The following is a 20,244-nucleotide window of genomic DNA, read 5'->3' on the forward strand; positions in this document are numbered from 1 at the left end:
GAGAGAGAGAGAGAGAGAGAGAGAGAGAGAGAGAGAGAGAGAGAGAGAGAGAGAACACCTTGTGCGATCCCCAAATCAAATCTTCTATTTAGGGTTTTAGAGTCCCCACCAGTTGTGAAGAAATATAGACTTGGCCTTGGGAATGGGAGGTAATAAGTGAACCCTTAAAGGCAATCTTCTGAAAATGTTTGATCCTGAAAAGAGGAAGATGTAAGAAGGAAGCTGAAAGTAACCCCACCTTGATTTTGTTTGGTACTTTATTTTTCAAATTTAGAAACTTCCCATCTCACTCATATGTACGTGGGGCCACCTGTATAAGACGGGGGAGAGGGAAACTCTGGCATTCTTTCAAGATTCCATTATTTTACTCTTGATGTTCAATCACTGTCATGTCTGACTGTTTGCCACTCCATGGACCACAGCACTCCAGACTCCCCTGTCCTCCCCCATCTCCTGGAGTTTACCCAAATTCAGGTTCATTGCATCGATGACACTATCTAACCATCTCACCCTCTGCCATCCCCTTCTCCTTTTGCCTCCAGTCTTTCCCAATATCAGGATCTTCTCCAATGAGTCCTCTCTCCTTATTTGGTGGCCAAAGCATTTTACCCTACCTACAACAATAAAAAGAATCCCTCGCATGCCTGTTTCTAGGGCTTCTCAAAGAATTGACAACCATGTAGATTTGTGGATATATGGGGAAGAAGGAGGAGGAGGAGGAGGAGGAGGAGGAGGAGGAGAAGGAGAAGGAGAAGGAGAAGGAGAAGGAGAAGGAGAAGGAGGAGAAGGTGGTGGAGGTGGAGGAGGAGGCAAATTGGCCTAGCAACTATGGAAGTCCATCTATATAATGTTGGCTATAACCCTCTAAGAACATTAGGGCTTTCAGAAGATAAGTCAGTGTTTTAAGTCTCTTCTGCAATATTCTTAGGTAAAGTCAGATTTATTCATTGAGCTAATGTACTTTGAAGATAAAAAGAGCTCTCTAATTGTTTAGTTATTATATTCATCTTGTGCATAATGTGAAACTTTTGGCATTGACAATGTGTGTTGCTTGCCTCTGTAAAATATTAATGTTTTGCAGAAGCACAAAAAGAAAAGATTTCTTTTATGAATATGAGTTGCATATTAAGGGCAACATACTGGCACACATAGGCTAAAGCTTAGGGCATTATGATGTTCTTTTATACATTCAAACCCATTTCATCAACCCAGATAACATCACTGCAGTATCAAGGCATACCAGGCCCACTGAACTGGGGCCATAATGAAACATTAAATATTGCTTAACAATGAAAAATACATTAAAGGGTTGAGGCTGTCTAGAAACTCAAAGCAAAGGAGGAAGCTTCAAGCTTTCATGCTTTCACCTGTGCTGTTCTGTGGAGGAAATCAAAATCTGATATTTCAAATTAAGGCAGGAAAGGGAATATATATATTCTTTTTGTTCATGCTTGAACTGGTTTTGTGGATTTTTATGGAGGGAAATACACAATGCTGCTTCTTGTGACTGTCAGAAATGGGCTTTGGCAGGGAGGTGTCTAGTTGAGATAAAGTTGAGATATGGGGAGAAAATTGATACTGCTGCCAACAGGAATGGAACCTACATGGGTTCTGACAAGCCCCTAACAGCAAGCATCACCCGAAAGGAGGGTTCATTAACCAGGTATAATGTCAAGAAATAAGTGGTGAGGATGAGAACCTTGGAAAATGAATAAGCAAAGCTCCTACTGTCATTTGAGAATGGATTTATTAAGATGAGATCTCTGTGAGTTGTTCGAACCTTCTTCTCCCAGAATGCCAAACGTAACTGGCTACCTGCCTTTCTCCTAGATAAGGCTGGCATTAAAACATCCATCTGGTCTACATTAAAGAAGTTTTTGAAATACTCTCTTTTTTCAGACTCAGTGAGTTTTCTTTCAGTCTCCAAACTATTGTCGGAATCCATTGTACCATCTGCAAGTTGACAGGTTTGTTGTCTATTTGATATCCTCCATTTGACAGGTGGGGGGAAGGCAATTAGTGAGAAAAAGCTGCTTAAACGTTTACAGACATGTTTTAGTTGCAAAACCATAACTAAGTGAAAGGGTGTGAGATGTTTTTTGGGGAGTTGGAAGGATTCCTCATGTTTGTCAGTAGGACTGGCAACAGTGAATTCCCACATGAATTTTACTGGGAGATGGAGCATTGGGGACAACTGCCCCAAACCACGTGCATGGAGAAGGCCCAGTGGTGGGATTCAGCCAGTTCGCACCAGTTTGGCAGAACTGGTAGCTAATTTTTTGTGGCCCAGGCCCAGAATGAACTTCCGGAAGCGGAATCCACACAGAGAACCTGTTGTTCACATATTTGAATCCCACCATTGAGAAGGCCCCATCTAAATACTTGAAACAATCAGATGCATAGAATGAAAAAAAACCCCAACTCATTGAACTAATCATTTGAAATAAAACCACTAATGTTTTTATCAGTAGTTATCATTGTTTTCAGTAGTTTCTCCATAGTTTTGATTACTGACTCATTGGAGGAAAATCAATGGAAACATAAAAATCAGATTTGCATTGGATACGGGAAGAAGAAAAGTGGAATGGGGGATTCAAATAAACATTCTGCCCTTGGTGTTCTAAGTTGTTTAAAAGGTAGCTGTATATAACATGCATGGAGATAGCCTGTTACTTGTATCTAGAATTTTCTGCCCTAGGGAAGTTAGGGTGCCCCTGCAAAAAACCTCGATCCTCCAAAACACACCAAAAAGCTGTCTTGGCATAAAGAAATGCATGGAGTACATAAGATATCTAGCACGTGGCTGGGTCTGCTCATCATAATGCAATGCAAGGTTAGCTGATAGATAATAACAATAACAACAAGAACAACAACAATAATAATATAACAATAACAACAGCAACAATAACCATAATAGAGTTGGAAGGGATCTTGGAGGTCATCTAGTCCAACCCCCCTGCTCAGGCAGGAAACCGCATACCATTTCAGACAAATGGCTGTCCAGTCTCTTCTTTAAAACTTCCAGTATTGGAGCATTCACAGCTTCTGGAGGCAGGTTGTTCCACTGGTTAATTGTTCTAACTGTCAGATAATCCCCATGATATTCACATACCATGTCTGCCATTTCTAACCAGCTACCCTTTGGATATTTGGCGATTGCAATTCCCAGAATTGTCACCAACACATGGTCACTGGATCATTCTCCAATTCTGCATAATGGGTCAAATTATACAAGCAAATGCTTTTTGTACCACTTCAGATCTAAAATGTGAGGTGGCCATACTACTAACACCAGGGCCTGGCCTATCTTGTTTTGACTTTCCCACCTGTTTCTGCCAGCCTGCATTGCAGACTCCAGAGAGGACTGGACCGGCTCTGTATTCTTCATATGAATTTTAAGAGGTGCCTCCATTCATACTTACTGCATGAGAGGCAGAATTCTCTCTCATGCTGTGTTTTTCTCAGCTTGTAGTCTGAAATAACCCTCAAATTTTGAAACCATGTCTCTTCGTAATCTCAGCGCCTCTCCTTATTTGTGATTTGGTCATGAAAAATGAACGCATGTGGAACATTTTAGAAGAGATGATGCAAATAAATCACATCAAGCAATGGAATATGCTGTTGTTATTTCAGAGTGGTTTGATGAAACTGTTTTTGCCTAGACTGACTTGGTCGGACTTGCAACAAATAGCTTTTGCATTATCTGGCATTCCAGCTCCACTTTGGTGCCTAATGCCTGCAGAAGCTGTTTATTACCTGCTAGCCCTCCTCCATAATAAATATCATTCCCTAATTGTGCAAATGCTGATTAAAATAAACAATATAAATGGTGCATCATCTCAGTGATGAAATACCTATGCTCCTTTCAGTCACATGGTTTTGAAGTGATGCCTGTCCTTCCACAGCTACATTTCAAATGCTTTTTTAAGCTGCTCTTTTTGCTAACCAACTTGATGGAAAGGTATCAGCTGCAAAGAACACAATCAGTTATGCTTTTACTTACATTGTTATTAAGAGAAATCAAGTGGAATGTGCATCTGAAGCTTAGAGGCCATAAGGTGTTTTTTTTAAAAAAATAAAAAATAATTCTACCTCACTTAGAAAAGGATACTAATACTGGGAAATTAATGCCGAATGCTGGCCTTTTGCAAGGCATTAAAAACTTGGCTTTGCCATTGAGCCTGGGGCCCTGATAGTGTAGGCGAGCCCACTTCGTGGTTACAGTATATTGACAGCGAGCTGCTGTAGCCCTTCTTGGCTGCTATTTATGCTGTGTTATGTTATTTATGTTTTTAAATTATTGGTTGTGTTTTTACTCTGCGTTATTATTATGTTTTAACTATTAGATGGCCAGAGTCATGTATATGATATGGGCAGCTGTATAAATGTATTAAATAAATAAATCTACAGTATGTGCATTTTATGATATTTGAAGCTCATTCTGTGAAATGGTACCTGGGAACTTTGTGCCTTTATTGAGAGAATAAGAGGAAAGGAACTCAGATATAAAAACAGATGCACATTATCTGTTACAATAACCTTGGCCAAGCTGGGTTGAATTGCGTCTTCTATATCAGTGGTCCCCAACCATTCCGGCTCAGAGAACTTGTTTGTGTGCTGGCCCACTGCTTGTGTAGACCAGTTCCCAATGGGCCATGGCCTGGTACTGGACCGTGGACTGGCGGTTGGGGACCTCTGTTCTAGATAAACAGGCTGGGATGATAGAAGTTGAGGTCTACCACAGCTGGAGAATGTCAGCCTGGAGAAGTTGTTCAATTCCCAGTTTAGCCATAAGGGACATTCACAGAATGTCTTCCCTCTCTTTGTCTTTGCCATGTTGTGAGAATAATATAAGATCAACCCACTGATGCTTTGACCTTTTTAGTAAGAGAGTAAAATAATGGTGGTGGAATTATTGATGAGAATAGAGCTCTGGAAGGCTGTTCCCTTCTGACTTTTGTGTATTTGTAAATTTCTCTATCCATTTGAACAGAGACTATAATAATGAAGATGCCAAGGGTGACAGCAGAATCTGAACTGACAGTGGCTGAATCCTTCTTTGAGGTCAGTTTGGGATTTGGCCTCTGTTAACAGGATTGTACCTGGCTCAAGCTGCAAGGAGAGTAGTCCAAGAGATTACTGGAGAGTGATATGCCCAGAATGGATTACGCTGTGTGTAGAAGAGTTTCTATGCTGAGCCTACCTGCTTCAGTGATTTGAATAACTAAGCCATGTAGCTTGCTGTTCTGCTCTTGCATGGGTTGTTTGTGTTTGCTTGTTTGTTCACTTATTCTATTTATACCCCACTTTTCCTTCAGGAGCTCAGGCTGGCAGGCATATTACTCAGTCTCCTATTTTCTCCCATGGTTTACTTTCTAAGCTGAAGTCACCTAGGGAGTCTCCCTATCTGAAATGGTCTTGGATTTGGGGTCTCCAAATCCAACACCTTCATACAACAGGTCTTTATACAACACCTGTTGAAGAAGAAGGAGGAGGAGGAGGAGGAGGAGGAGGAGGAGGAGGAGAAGAAGAAGAAGAAGAAGAAGAAGAAGAAGAAGAAGAAGAAGAAGAAGAAGAAGAAGAAGAAGAAGAAGAAGAAGAAGAAGAAGAAGAAGAAGAAGAAGTTTTTGCATGCAAATTATTACAATTTTCTAGAAAAGCATTAATGAATGAACACAGCTTGAAAATATGTAGTACAACTTCATTATGAACTGATAATGCTGTCACACTGGAGACTGTTATTCTTGATTGTATTAGTTTTGAGAAAAGAATATTTGTATTTCCTATTCAATATTTCTTGTTGTATTTGAATAATTCATGTGGACCTTTGCCCTGTTGTCTCTTGCACTATGTTTTAAAAAAGATGAGATACAGTTTCTTAACAAGAATCTTGGAAAATAGCAAATAATCATCCAAATCTAGCAAGGGAGATTCAGATATGATAATAACCTCCTATATTAGCTCCTGCTATTATGTATATTATGTTAACTTAGCTATTTTAAACATGCTAAAGTGGTTCAAAACTGGAACAAAAATTGACTTAAAGAGCAATCCCAAATAAAAATGTAAAAAGAGATAGTCCTACTGAATCAAGAAGACATTTTCTTCCTGGGTAAATCTAGCAGAGACTTTTAGCAGAGGAATCTCTCAGCTGGGATCCCACCTCTGCCAATTTCTATGCCTGCAAAGCTTTCCCTGCAATTGGCTTAGTTCTTCTATTGAAATGTGGCTGCAAAACAAGGCAATTGTCAATCTGAATATCCTTCCTCCCGCCCATTTAAATGCAGAAGTGCAGATTTCATTTTTAACTCCGAGGGAAAAAAAGTACAAGGAAAATGATACTTGATGTATGAGAGTTCCAAGCATTTCAAATGCATAGGTTGGACTAGAACATTTCAGACTTTAGCTACATTACTGTTATCAATGCTTCACAATTTGTGGGCACAATTTCAGTTGGAGTGGGCTCAACATATTCACTTATGTATTTTATCTGAAATAACTGAAATGCTTATTTTTTCTGAAGGGTTTCAAATTGGTGAAGGCTGTTCAAACCTTTACTAAGACTGTATAACATTTCTTTCCTGACCACTCATTTTTATGCTTATTACGTTTTTGGCAGAACCTAAAATGCATGCAAGCTTCAATTTTGTGCAAACATCGTCTGGAATGTATACTAACTTTAAACTTGGAAAAAGATGTGACCAGTCCCCATTCCTCAATATCCCTCCTAGACCTATTTCTAGTCTTGGTTTGTTTGTTTTTTTGCATTTTTTTAAAGGGAGAAATAGCACAATTACCTGAGGCTTAACTCATGAAATAGATGGCATCCAAAATATGATTAAGTATGCGAAAGGATGAGTTATATTTATACATTTCATTCAAACAGAAAAAGTGATCCTTTAGAATAAAATCTGGAGAGTTGTAACAGTGTTTGATGTGCCATTATTTTAAAAGATTAAAAAAAAAAACGAGGAAAAAAATTATATTGATTCAGGATACACTTTGAAGGTAATGGCAATCATCAGAGAACTTCAATTAGAGTTAGACAACATCACCACCAGATGGATTTGTAACTGGATGACCAACCACATTCAGTATGTAGGCCTCAATGGAACTGCATCTACATGGAGGGAAGTGTCTAGTGGGGTGCCCCAGGGCTCTGTTTTAGGCCCAGTACTCTTCAACATCTTCAACTATGATTTGGATGAGGGGATAAATGGGGAACTCATCAAATTTGCAGATGACAACAAGCTGGCAGGAATAGCCAACACTCCAGAAGATAGGCTTAAGATACAGGAGGATCTTGACAGACTTGAACATTGGGCGTTATCTAACAAAATGAAATTCAATGGTAAAAAAAGTAAGGTTCTACATTTAGGAAAAAAAGCCAAATGCACAGTATAGGTCAGTGGTGGCGAACCTATGGCATGGGTGCCAGAGGCGGCACTCGGAGCCCTCTCTGTGGGCACACATGCCGTTGCCCCAGCCTTGCCTCCCCCCTGACCCCCTCCTCTCCAGCAGCCCCCCTGAAGGAGAATCGCCCCCGAGCATGGCCCATATGGAGCAGCGCAGCCAAGGACATGGCAGCCAGGCAGCATAGACAAGACTCTGCCCTCTCACCCCATCATGCAGTTGATGCTGCAGGGCACAGGTAGAGGGTGTGGCCACCATAGTGCTGCTGGGCTACCTGGACGATCTGTGGCGGGGCCTGGAGGCAGTGAGTGGTCCTGTGGGCAGGCGGGGGAGGGGTGGAGCAGGGGCAGGGCCAGGTTTTGGGCACTCGGTCTCTAAAAGGTTCGCCATCACTGGTTTAGGTGGTACCTGGCTCAATAGTAGTAACTGTGAGAGGGATCTTGGAGTCCTAGTGGACAATCACTTAAATATGAACCAGCACTGTGTTGCAGCTGCCAAAAAAGCCAACACAGTTCTAGGCTGCATTAACAGAGTTATAGAATCAAGATCATGTGAAGTGTTAATACCACTTTATAATGCCTTGGTATGATCATACTTGGAATACTGCATCCAGTTTTGGTCACATGATGTAAAAAAATGTTGAGACTCTAGAAAGAGTGTAGAGAAGAGCAGCAAAGATGATTAGAAGACTGGAGGCTAAAATATATAAAGAAAGGTTGCTGGAATTGGCTATATCTAGTTTAGTGAAGAGAAGGACAAGGGGTGACAGATAGTAGTGTTCCAATATCTCAGGGGTTGCCACAAAGAAGAGGGAGCCAAACTATTCTCCAAAGCATCTGAAGGCAAGACAAGAAGCAATGGATGGAAACTAATCAAGGAGAGAAGCAACCTAGAACTAAGGAGAAACTTCCTGACAGTTAGAACAATTAATCAGTGGAACAACCTGCCTGCAGAAATTGTAAATACTCCAACACTGGAAGTTTTTAAGAAGAGATTGGACAACCATTTGTCTGAAATGGTATAGAGTTTCCTACCTGAGCAGGGTGTTGGACTAGAAGATTCCAAGGTCCCTTCCAACTCTGTTATTCTGTATTCAAAGAATCTTCTGTCTCCAGATTTCTCAATGTCTTAAAAAATTGCATTCTATAGAAATCCCCTTTGCACTCAATAGGCACATATTGCCGTATTAATTGTTGTTTTGTAGGTTGTTATGAGTACTTATGAGAATAGGAATCCATAGGTGCTAATATTTGCCTTCACATTCCAATGAGTGACAATAATAAAAGAGCCAACACTATATTTGGGGGAAAATACAATATTTGAATGAATGCATTCCAGAGGAAAAATAATTATGCTAGGTAATGTGGTGGTGGTGAGGAAATAGCAAGATAAAAGAATGAGTTCCTCAGGAGACAGTATGTAAATGGTAAAGAACAAAAGGCAATTTAAAGGCAGATTGGCTATCAGAATAAATTTTTACATAGATTGGAGTTTTTACACTGTGGAGTTTTTGATGTTCTCTGAGCTTGATTGTTTGCAGACGATTTATTACCCAACTAGATAACATCATCAGTGCTAATAAGTGTGGAGTGCACCCTATTTATATACAATAGCTCAGCCTGCTAGTGTTGGTAGGGATGTGGTTTTCTCCTTGGTAGTTCCTTGATTAAGGTATTGTTTTCTGTTTTATTGTTTGTCTAGTGTTAATCCCTGCTTATCTGTTTAAGACCACTTGGGTGCAGGAGGGAATGTGTTCTGGTCTTTTTTGTTTCCTTTTTAGCTTTTTGTTGTCTTCTTTGAATGGTGCGTAAATATGGTTTCCCAATTCTTTTACACATACTTTGCAAATAGTTTTCCCATACAAAAACAACTTTATACATTTGTGTGAATATATAAGGGTTTTTTTCTGTTTACTTCCCCTTATTAGTGTGTTGTTTATTTGATTTATAAGCCTCCTGACTCTGGGCTACTCATAGATTAAAAACAATATGAAATAATAAGTTATATACTAGTATAAAAAGGGAAGCCCTGTTAGGGAACATATATATTTTTGGTATGCATATTTTGATTGCAGAAAGTGTGGTTATAGCAGCTGCTTTACAGTCACAGCTGGTGAGAGAGATTAGTAATACTTGTTTATAAAACAACAGCAATAAAACAGCTAAATAGGAGTTAGTACTTGGATGAGACACCAGCAGGAAATCCCAGGGCTGTAGATTACACTAGGAAGTAAGAAAAAGACCAAATCTCACAAGATAGCATTGGCAAACCACTTTTGTATTGTTGCCAAATGCATGGGCATATCCACAAGTGATTAGGAGTTGAGACTGACTTTAAAATTTGAAGAAATGATATTAGATAAGGGGGAAATGAGATAAATGTGTAATCAAAGACAGCCTTCACCTTTGTTTATGACTTTTTTGTTTGTTTGCTAAATTTAATCAAGCTTCTGCTTTATTAGTCCTGTAATCTCGGGATTATAATCCATTCTATTGGCCTCATATTATTCCCATCTGGTTAAATGATAATCATATTTCACTTTGGCCTACAATACTATTGGAGGAACAGTTTATGTGAGTCCGTATATAGCTACAAATGCTGCTGGCTTCACTTTTAGGCTGGTCTTGGACCACATCCACATAGCTGGTCTCTCACACTCCCATTTTGTAGCTGGCAGGAAATCTTGCTATCATAAGTCTGGCTATCAATACAATGCACCCTCACCAGCTACTAGATGATTCCAAGTAACATGTGATTAGTATTTAGTATAAAAAGCATTTTGGTGTCCCGTCACTGCCACTCAGTGTTTGTCCACATTTCTGCAAACAAGATGAAATGAGTAGGTAAGTGCTACTGAAGACTACATGTCTGAGAAAGTGTTTTGCTTTGGAGACCAGGAGAGAGCAGCAAACTACCTTAAGAACATATGAGAAGAGAGAGCAAGGACCAAGGGCTTCCCTAGGACCAGGAGTCGCCAGGAAGAAAATTCTCAAGCACTGAGGCTGCAGTGAATTGGGCTGGGCATGGGCCACTCAACTTTAAGTCTTCATCTTCTCTAGGTTGAGAAATCAACACATTAAAAAAAATGGCTGGAGAAACCAGAATTAAAAGACGACAAAGGAATGGGTGAAGAGGGAATTGCACTGCAGGACTGGTCCTACAGGAATAACTGGAATCAGGATTGCTGATGTAGCAGTCAACATGTCCTGGATTCCCTGCTCACAGCATCTTGAGATGGGATGCCTCAGCAGCAGGAGAATACAAGGATAGAGGCAGAAGCATGAGGACCTGTTCTTAGTGCACCATCCATATGCTGGAACAAGGAGGTTCTTTAGATATGGACTGTTGTATAAAGGATTCTGAAATGTGGTGTGAAGAACTTCATACTGGAAAATGAGCAATGCACAACATAGCAGGATGTGACAAAAATAAGAAAGGATTAAATATCAGTGTTATTTTTGTTGCTTTTCAAATACTTCTCTGCGTTAGACACAAACAGGGAATTAAGTGACATTTCAGTGATTTAAGAAGGTAAATTATTTTAAACATTCTTCAGAAAGTATTGTTGATTATGACATAGAATTAAATCAGTGTCCATAAGTCTTGAGTGCAGGATCATATGCACCCCTTAATTCTTTCTTTGCACACCCCAAAAGAATTTCAGAATTTGCACCAGAGTTGTAACGTACAATGTGACACAAAGAAGAAATCATTAAATATCAATTTTATCAGTTTTAATTTATGAATAGGAAATAAACTTAAAGGTAAATTAAAAGTAATCTGTTCACTAACAAAGTTTCAACTTTAATTTGTTTCAAGTCAGTATCCTTATTAAACTCCAAATGTAAATTTTTCCATCTTGTTTGACAACTTCTTAAAGATAATTCAATCTTTTACAAGCAACCTAATTTTGTTTTATTGGGCCAATTTCATTCCACATAAAAAACTGACATTTCCACTCATTAAACTAAATGGGTATGCCAGTGGTAAATGTCCCAAAAGATTAATAAAATGTCTTCTTGTAATTTAAAGCCACACAGTGCATGGTAACATTAATAGTATTAACTTACCTTGAACAATATCCTAGTCTTTTAGATACATTAAAAACTGAAGGTTTTTTTTTTCAACTACAAAGGTAAACATTGTAGGGTAGGCAAGGTGGGTTGTATGACATGTGTGAGTTCCAGCACTTTTTTTTTTTTTTTTTTTTTTACAAAAAAAGCACTGGCTGCACCCAGTTCTTGATTCAGGTCTCTCCAAGTTTGAAAAATGGCTCCCTCCCATCCCCCAGAACCAGATGCATCTTTTTGCCAGTGAAATCTTGCACCCTTGTAATAAATCAAAAGCTCATATTTCATAATCTTTAAACAACTGCTAAGGTTGCATCTTCTCTTCCCCCCCTCTCCCACTATGAGGTGAGAAATAGTAGTTTCAATATAGTGTTTCTTCTTGTTCCAAATTCATAAAACATGGTGTTCTTGATAAGGGTGACTTGCATCTCAGACATCTTCGTCTACAAGAAGAATATGGTTGTTATGGCAACCTTTTCCCCCTCACTGTATCACAAAGTATTAAATACACATAAATAATTGGATAGGTATGCCGGAACATTTCCCTTGAAATGCACCCTAACTTCTTCCTTTCTGGTTTGGTGGAAGTAAATATTTTGAAGTCTTCATTTTTTTAAAAAGATCCAATTTCTTCCTTGCATTTCTTGGTTTTCTTATTCTCTATGTTGACATACAGTGAGATAATTCATAATTGCAGGGTTATTAGTATGTATTCCTTTCTTAAAAAATAACCCTCTGTGTCCTCTAACTTGCTGGCATTGATCTGTGTTTATAAGATGTTCTGTATTTATTTTCCATGGTTAGCAGCTACAGTTATTACTGGAAAGACGGAAGTCATGGGAAAATTGTTAGTTTTTCTATAAAGAAACTGTTGTGTCCTGAGCCTGCAAGAGCTGAAAGCAGGCTCAGGATTGTTGCAAATGGTCCCGGGCAATCCAAAAGCTGCCCGGGAGCAGACAGGGTGGCGCCAGCCATGGGCGCATGCGCAAGGCGCGAAAATGGTCAATTACTATTGGTTCACTCTGTCTGGGTTTCATGCCCTGTAAAAAGGGCCTGCGTGCCTTTTGCTGATTGCTTGGTTGTAGGCGAGTGTAATAAAGAGCTTGTTGTTTCACCATGTGTCTTCGTCAATTGCCAATGAACCGAAAACACAACAGAAACAGTAATGTTTTCTAGCTCTGCTTTTTGCTGAGTCCTTTGGAGACATCAATTTTTCTGTTAATTCCTGCCTGTGAACCACAGGAAACCCCCAGCAATCCTTTGTGGGAAAACTCCCAGAACAGCCCCAGAGTGCTTCTGGTTAAAACTGTTGGTCCATTTGGGGAACTTTTGAGGATGGTGGTGGTAGTTGAAAGACAATCATTTTTTATTTATTTATTTTCTTACAATGTTCAAGTACAATAAAGGTATAAAAAATTAAAGGCAATAAGAACAATAAAAAATAAGAAAAAGAAAACACGCAGAAAACACAAAAAGAAAGAAAATATTTTGAGATCTGTCCTTTTTTCTATTGTGTAGTTGCCATTTTATTCTTTCTGCTCCCTCTTTTTTCCCCTCTTACTTTGAAATTCCTGTCCCCTTCTCTTTTAACTCTAAAATCCCTAAATCATCAATTTAATCTTTCTTTTCTTTTTCTTCTTCTTTCTTTTCTTCTTTCAACAAAAAAGCCATATAAGGTTTCCAAATTTTCAAAAAAAAAAATTCTTGACCAAACTGGTCAGATTCACCATTTCTGCAAGCTTTACCTATATTATAATCAAATCTTCCACTACAGATATTTCATTATTCTCCCATCTCTGTGCATACGATAGTCTTGCTGCAATTACCATATATAGAATTACTTTCCTATATTTGTTTTCTAGTTCACTGTCCATGCAACCCAAAAGAAACAATTCTTTTGCATTATTCTATGTATTTGCACCCAAAATGTCTTTGCTTTTTTCACAGGTCTAAATAAAAGACAAAAATAAAAGACAAAAACTACTTTTGCCTCTTAATCTCCTTGCCACCCAATCTTCCTCAAAGTTTGAAAGATTTGGCTTTGTCTACTCTGATAATGTAACCATCCGTGTCCCTTGCCATTCCTATTGATTGATCATTATTATCAAGCAATAATAATTATTTTAGTAAAGTGAAGCCTCTTGTCAGTCTTGCCAGGTAGACCAGGCAGGAAACGTGACCAGATGAGCTAATTCTATTTTATTATAAGGCTACATTAATGGAATCTTACATGTCCTATAGTACAAATCTCCCTGTTATGTATTGAATATATATAAAGTTGTGTTTATCCCTGCTAAAGTGAAACTAACTTAATTCCAACTGCTTGTGAAGCTAAAATGAAACTAACCTTTAGATGACGGTTTTGGAGGGAAACTTTGAACATTCATATTTGGGCGGGTTTTTCAAGTATTGTGATTGGTTAAGGCCCTGTAGGCTCAGAGTATAAATTACAGGCAATTGCCTGCAGTTCTCCAGTTCTAGTTTGAGTCAATAAATAATGTTGTAACTATGCTGGTCTGCTCTTTGCCTACTGAAGCCCACTGCACAATACTCCCAGTGTCCATTTTACAGCTTGAGAAATTCTCTTCTGTGTTTCTTTCTGTGCCCGTTGTGCATCTGTGGGCTATGTCCTCTCTTATCTGACCATTCCCTAGGCAGCATCTTCCCTCCCCCATCTCCCAAGGTCATTCCCACATAACATTACACTCTGGCTGCAGAAATCCTGCCACCAACTATTCTAACAGACAGCAGGTTTCTTACTGTATTTATTCCTCGGTTATTTGGTGGCTTACAAAGCCCTCTGTGGTTCACCCTCTTACAGCTCTTTCTCTGTAAATCAGATTTGGAAGCAAGATTCTTTTGAATAGGGGAAGCCTTTGATAAGGAGGACTACTAGATGCCATCTGTCAAACAGGACACTTTCTCAAACTTTGCTTCAAATGACGTCCCTGCTTTTCAACTGGAGGCAAGGAGATGAGGAAGCTCTTAGATTCTCCATGACCATTAGGCTGATAACGGATCCACAGCTGGAGGAGGAATGCTGCCCCCCATCCACAGCTGGAGGAGGAATGCTGCCCCCCCATCTAGAAATAGTTTATTTCTAATTCTGTTTTCTCAGCAGTCAGAGGTAATAAAGTGAAATAGACGATTGCTCTGCAAAAGAAGCATACCTTGTTTTCTCGTGTCATCTTTTTCTGTTTTAATATAAAATGAGGTTCACAGAAAACTCAGGTTGATTTCTGTTTATGCATTCAAAACGGTGTATACCACTCAATCAGTTTAATCAAATTACCTTTTTATAGTGCACTGTACTGAACCAATTTAATATTTGGACTGGAAACTCACTATATTCCAGGTCAGCCCACTTTCAATTAAAGTTAGGGACTGGGAAAATTTATTATTTGGGAACATGTTATCCATTTTAGTAAAATCCATTGGGGAAAATAGTCATATTTCCCCCAAATCATCTTATTACAGATGGTCCTCAACTTACAACACTTCATTTAGTAACTGTTCTAAGTTACAATGGCATTGAAAAGAGTGACTTATGACCATTTTTCACACTTATGATTGTTGCAGCATCGCAATGGTTGTGTGATCAAATTTGGATGCTTGGCAACTGGCATGTACTTATGACGGCTGCAGTGTCCTGGGGTCATGTGACCACGTTTTGAGACCTTCTGATAAGCAAAGTCAATGGGGAAGCCAGATTCAATTAATCACCATGTTACTAACTTAACAACTGCAGTGATCCACTTACCAACTGTAGCAGGAAAAGTCATTAAATTGGGCAAGAGTCACTGAACAACTGTCTTGCTTAACAACAGAAATTTCGGGCTCAGTTGTGGTTGTAAGTTTGAGGACTACTTGTATAATGAACATCTTATATTCTATAATCAGTAACATTAACAAATATTTTTGTTGATAGTGATTTCTTAAAATGTCTAGGTTCTGTGCATGGATTGGGGCAATATAGTTCCCATCAATAGTATAACCAGATGTGGCACAGAATCAGGAAAGGGTTAAACATCAAATCCCTCTACATTGCCATTATCTTTTGGGAATTGACAGTGTGGAAGTCCTGCTTTTTTTTAGTTTTAGCATCCAAAGAAAGCTTCCAGCCCAGGATGATAGAAAAATAATGTCACTATTTTTGCACATCTCTTCCATTTCCCACTGTGGCTCAATTAATTAACATGCCAATTTTAAGTGGTTTTCACCCCCATATTAATCAGTTTAGCATCGAAGTTTTCAGTCTGGTTATTTCCTACTAAATGCATGGGGTGTTTATTAATTTCCCCAAGAACATTTGCTTCTTCAGAAAAAGTTTAAAAATACATTCACATCAATCTCTGTCCAAAGCGGCTAACTTAAATACACATAGAGCAAGAAAAAAATCTACTATTTCTTCATTAAGTAGAATGGCTATTATTTATTTGTCTTTGTGAAGTTGATCATAAATACATAAGTAGTTTTTTATTGCTTAATATACAAAAAAAACTTCAGAAAAGAAAAGCAAAATGAAGAGAAAGAAAAAAGAAGAAAAGAAGAAAAAAGATAAAAGGGAATGACCAAACATATGACATATAAAAATTATTCAGATAAATAAAAAAAAAATAATTGAATCTTGACCACATACAATAATGTTGATCAGTCTTTCCATTTTACTAAGAAAGATCCAGTTCAGATACTGTATATGTTGATAATGCAAGATTATAAATCTGGGTTGAATGGTTCCCCAAGTTTGAAGAGCAACTTTTTTGCTGCCTCTGTGATGCAATTCTATAATTCTTCATATAATGATAAGTTTCATATTTTTTGTATGTAATTCACATCCTTAAAGTTTGCCAAGTTTTGTAACACAATATTAAGGAACTTAATTAATATTAAACCAAAATAGCAATAAATTTATAAATTCTCTGAGGCTTACAGTAGTCATGAAAGAAATTATTTCTAGTCATGAAAGAAAATCTCATAATAAAAAACTGTCTCATGTTAAGATCCTATGAATCATATTGAATGTTTTCAGATCCTTACTCCTTGATTTATTAATATGGGATATTCCAAATCTCTATCCCAGAAGTCTTGAAAATAACTAATATCCATCTCTGATACAAGAGGGTACACTGATAGCAAGGGGCAAAATGGATGGAAACTAATCAAGGAGAGAAGCAACGAAGAACTAAGAGAAACTTCCTGATAGTGAGAATAATGAATCAGTGGAATGGCTTGCCTTCAGAAGTTGTAGTTACTCCATCACTGGAGGCTTTTAAGAAGAGACTGGACAGCCACTTGTCTGGAATGGTATAGGATCTCCTGCTCAAGCAGGGGGTTGGACTAGAAGACCTCCAAGGTCTCTTCCAACTCTGTTATTCTGTTAAGAACATCAATGAGATAAATCTCTGGGCATTTACAGCTGGCAGTAGAAGTGACCTTTGGTTGCTTTCCTTTGGTGGAATGAATAGGGCTATGAAGTAGGAATGGAAGGCTAAATCTGAGAAGATGAAGCAGAATTTAAAAGTTCCATATTGTATCAAAAGTGTCAAGCCTCCATGGAGCACATATGTTAGGAGTTTGAGGCAGGTACAGGGTACATGGACACATCTCTACTTTTCACTTCCATGAATAAGATCGCTTAGCAAGTTTTGTGGAGAATGTTTAGTATGTTGGTGAGGCTCCAGGTTGATTAAATTCCCCAAGCCAGCACTTAGTAACACCGTACAGGGGGCAGTGTTGCACTGCAATTTTGCTCCTCAGTTTTTATAGGGGCAGAAGTGGGGTGAAGGCATGCAAGTCTCTCCCACCGCCTAGCCATGAGCAACACTGCTCTGTCATAATGGCTAGTAATAGAGCTAAAAATCTGACTCTTGGGTATGTCCATGTTGTATCGAAATAACCACAATCACCAAGAGGAAATTTAAAATGTTTAAAAGCAATTAAAAGTTTAAAAGCAATTAAAAGCTGTATTAGGATGCTATTCCAACGTATACACACGCATTGCAGCACAGCGAGGTCTAAATTTGAAGAGAGGAGGCACTTGCACCGGGTCTGCCGCTTGAATGGCTACCACTTAAAATTTGTAAGACGCCACAGCGGAATACCGAGACCCCAAAACGACCAACGGAGGAGGGAACTTAGCACGGAAACCACACGCATCACGTTGCCATATATTAATAACGTATCGGAGGCTACGGCCAGGTTACTGGCCCCTTACAACGTGAAAGTGGCTCATAAGCCGGACCAAACATTACGGTCAAAAATTATGCGCCCGAAGGACCCCCTCCCCACGATGGAAAGATCGGCGGTGGTCTACAGAGTTAATTGCATGGATTGCAAGAGCCACTACGTGGGTGAGACTTCTAAAAGACTTAAGACCCGCCTCCACGAACACAACTTGGCCATTAGAAGAGGCGAGCAGTACTCGCAAATATGGTCTCACATGGCCGAGCAGGACCACTGTTTTGATTTCGAACATGCCCAAGTTCTTGCCACTGATGCCACCAAAAGTGGCCGATTATTGAAAGAAGCTTGGTTTTCGAATCGGGACTCGATTAACTGGCATGTGGACATATGTCAGGCACATCAGACCCTCAAGGCATGGCACAACAATCGCCACAGTAGAGGCTTGGGCCGCAGAATGGACACACCTGGGGCCATCACCCTTCGGGGTATGGGGGCGGATGCAGTGGCCCAAGATCCTGAATGTCCCGCACGGGAGAGTCCCGTCTGTAACCAGCAATTGCAGGGGCATCAACGCACCTCGGGTGGACCTAGTATGAGGAGAAGACCTCAGGGCAAGATGGAGCGCCCGCTGACCGTGGAAAGGAAGAAGGAGGAATCACAGTGTGAATCGAGGGTGGGGCATGGTTATGAGTGCACAGAGGAGCAAGATGGACTACGAAACGGAGGATTGGGAGGTGCATGGTCTGCCGCGGGTAAAAGGGGGAGGGAGGGAACGGACCGAGGCTTGATTGGGCACCCCCATTATGGGGGAGTTGACTACAGAATGAGGAAAGGCCCCCGTAGAGCATGCAAGGAGGGTACAGGATCTCAAGGAAGTATGGATGAGAATGTGAAAAGAGTAGTGGAAAGTGTGGTGGAGTGTGCAGAGGAACGGAGCGAACGACGATACGAAAGACCGAGAGACGCACGGGTCTCGGCGGAAAGGGGATGGGGGGAAATAGATCGAGGAGAGGAATGGGGTGGATGGTGAAACGCAAGATCAAGGGACGCGCAGGTTTCGGCGAGTGAAAGTGGGTGGGGGGGAACGGACCGAAGCTTGGCTGGACACTCCCGCAATGAGGAAATTGGTTGCGGGAGGGTGGAAATTCCCCGCAGGCCCCATGGGCCAGATGAGAGATCGCATGGAGGCGTGGATGATTGTATAAAAGGGGTGGTGGAACACGGAGGTGTTTATGGGGGAGAATGTGGAGCTGATGGGGAGTTGGGTGAGGAATTGTCACAACAGGAGGATTGGCTGGAGGAAGGGAGTCCGAGCGCAAGTGGTGGTGGGGTGGGTGTCTGTTGTAGGATTGGAGGGAGAGTGCGGAGTAAGCTGCGAAGGGAGGGGGTGGGAGACGCACGAAGTGCCGGGATCGGAGGGGGGGAGGAAGGAGCCGATCAAGGCTTGATGGGGAAGCCCAGCAAAGGAGAAATTGGTCGAAAGCCCATCGAAGACCCCCGGAGGCTCCATGGCTTTGACAGAGGGGATGGCAGTATGGATGAAAATACCCTGGGGGCTAATGGATATGGCAGTGATTATGAGGGTAGGAGGGGGACTAATAATACAGTAGGTGGGGTGCCAGCAGAGAATGTAGCGCTGGATCTGTGGAGAGAAGGGAAGTTGAATGTGGGTGAATGCTTGAAAAGGCCGATGGACGGAGGTGAACGGGGGAAGCTGAACGGGCAGGAATGGCAGCCCAGCCAATACTCCTCAACGAGATCATGTGCAGAAAGGGGGCCCCGGGAGGTTGGAGGGCGACCCCGCACGAAAGGCGACGACGGCAGGAGGATGGAGGGGCGGGGCGGTCAGGACGATGGTACGGAGAGAGGCGATCCACCCGGTACGAATGCAGGGGAAAGGGGGGGAAAGATTGATTGTGGCTGGACTAGACCCTGTAAAAGTGATGAGTTTGAGGGAAAGGGTGTGGAAGGTGAAGCGGAGGAGAGACGTAGGAAAGAACCCCAGCTGGCCCATGATAGAGATACTCAAGGACCGCATAGTGACAAACGGGAAAAGAAGGCAAAGGAGTTACATGCGGGTAAAAGAAAGATACTCACAGCGCAGGAACACACGTACTGGGGCCCGATCACGCGCTCGCGCAGCCAGATGCAGACATTTGGAAGCGGCATATAAACCCTCCCTAGAAACCGCCTTATCAACCCTGATGATGTCGGGAGAGCCCGACGAAAGCTTGGTTGCCTGTAATATTTTTAACAATGTTTTAATTGCTTTTAAACTTTTAATTCCTTTTAAACATTTTAAATTTCCTCATGGTGATCGTGGTTATTTCGATACAACATGGACATACCCAAGAGTCGGATTTTTAGCTCTATTACTAGCCAATGGGTATCCCACAAGGTTCATTAGGAGACACTGTGTGCCCCCTGAACCCCGAAGGAACCCACACACGGAGGAACCCACCCCAAAGACGACGCTTATTGCCCTCCCCTATGTCTGCAATGTTTCGGAGGCCACGGCCAGAATCTTGGCACCCTACAATGTCAAAATAGCTCACAAGCCGGCCCAGACGCTACGTAC

Source organism: Protobothrops mucrosquamatus, unplaced genomic scaffold, assembly GCF_001527695.2.
Source record: "Protobothrops mucrosquamatus isolate PMUCROS unplaced genomic scaffold, P.Mucros_1.0 scaffold538, whole genome shotgun sequence".
NCBI classification, from domain to species: domain Eukaryota; kingdom Metazoa; phylum Chordata; class Lepidosauria; order Squamata; family Viperidae; genus Protobothrops; species Protobothrops mucrosquamatus.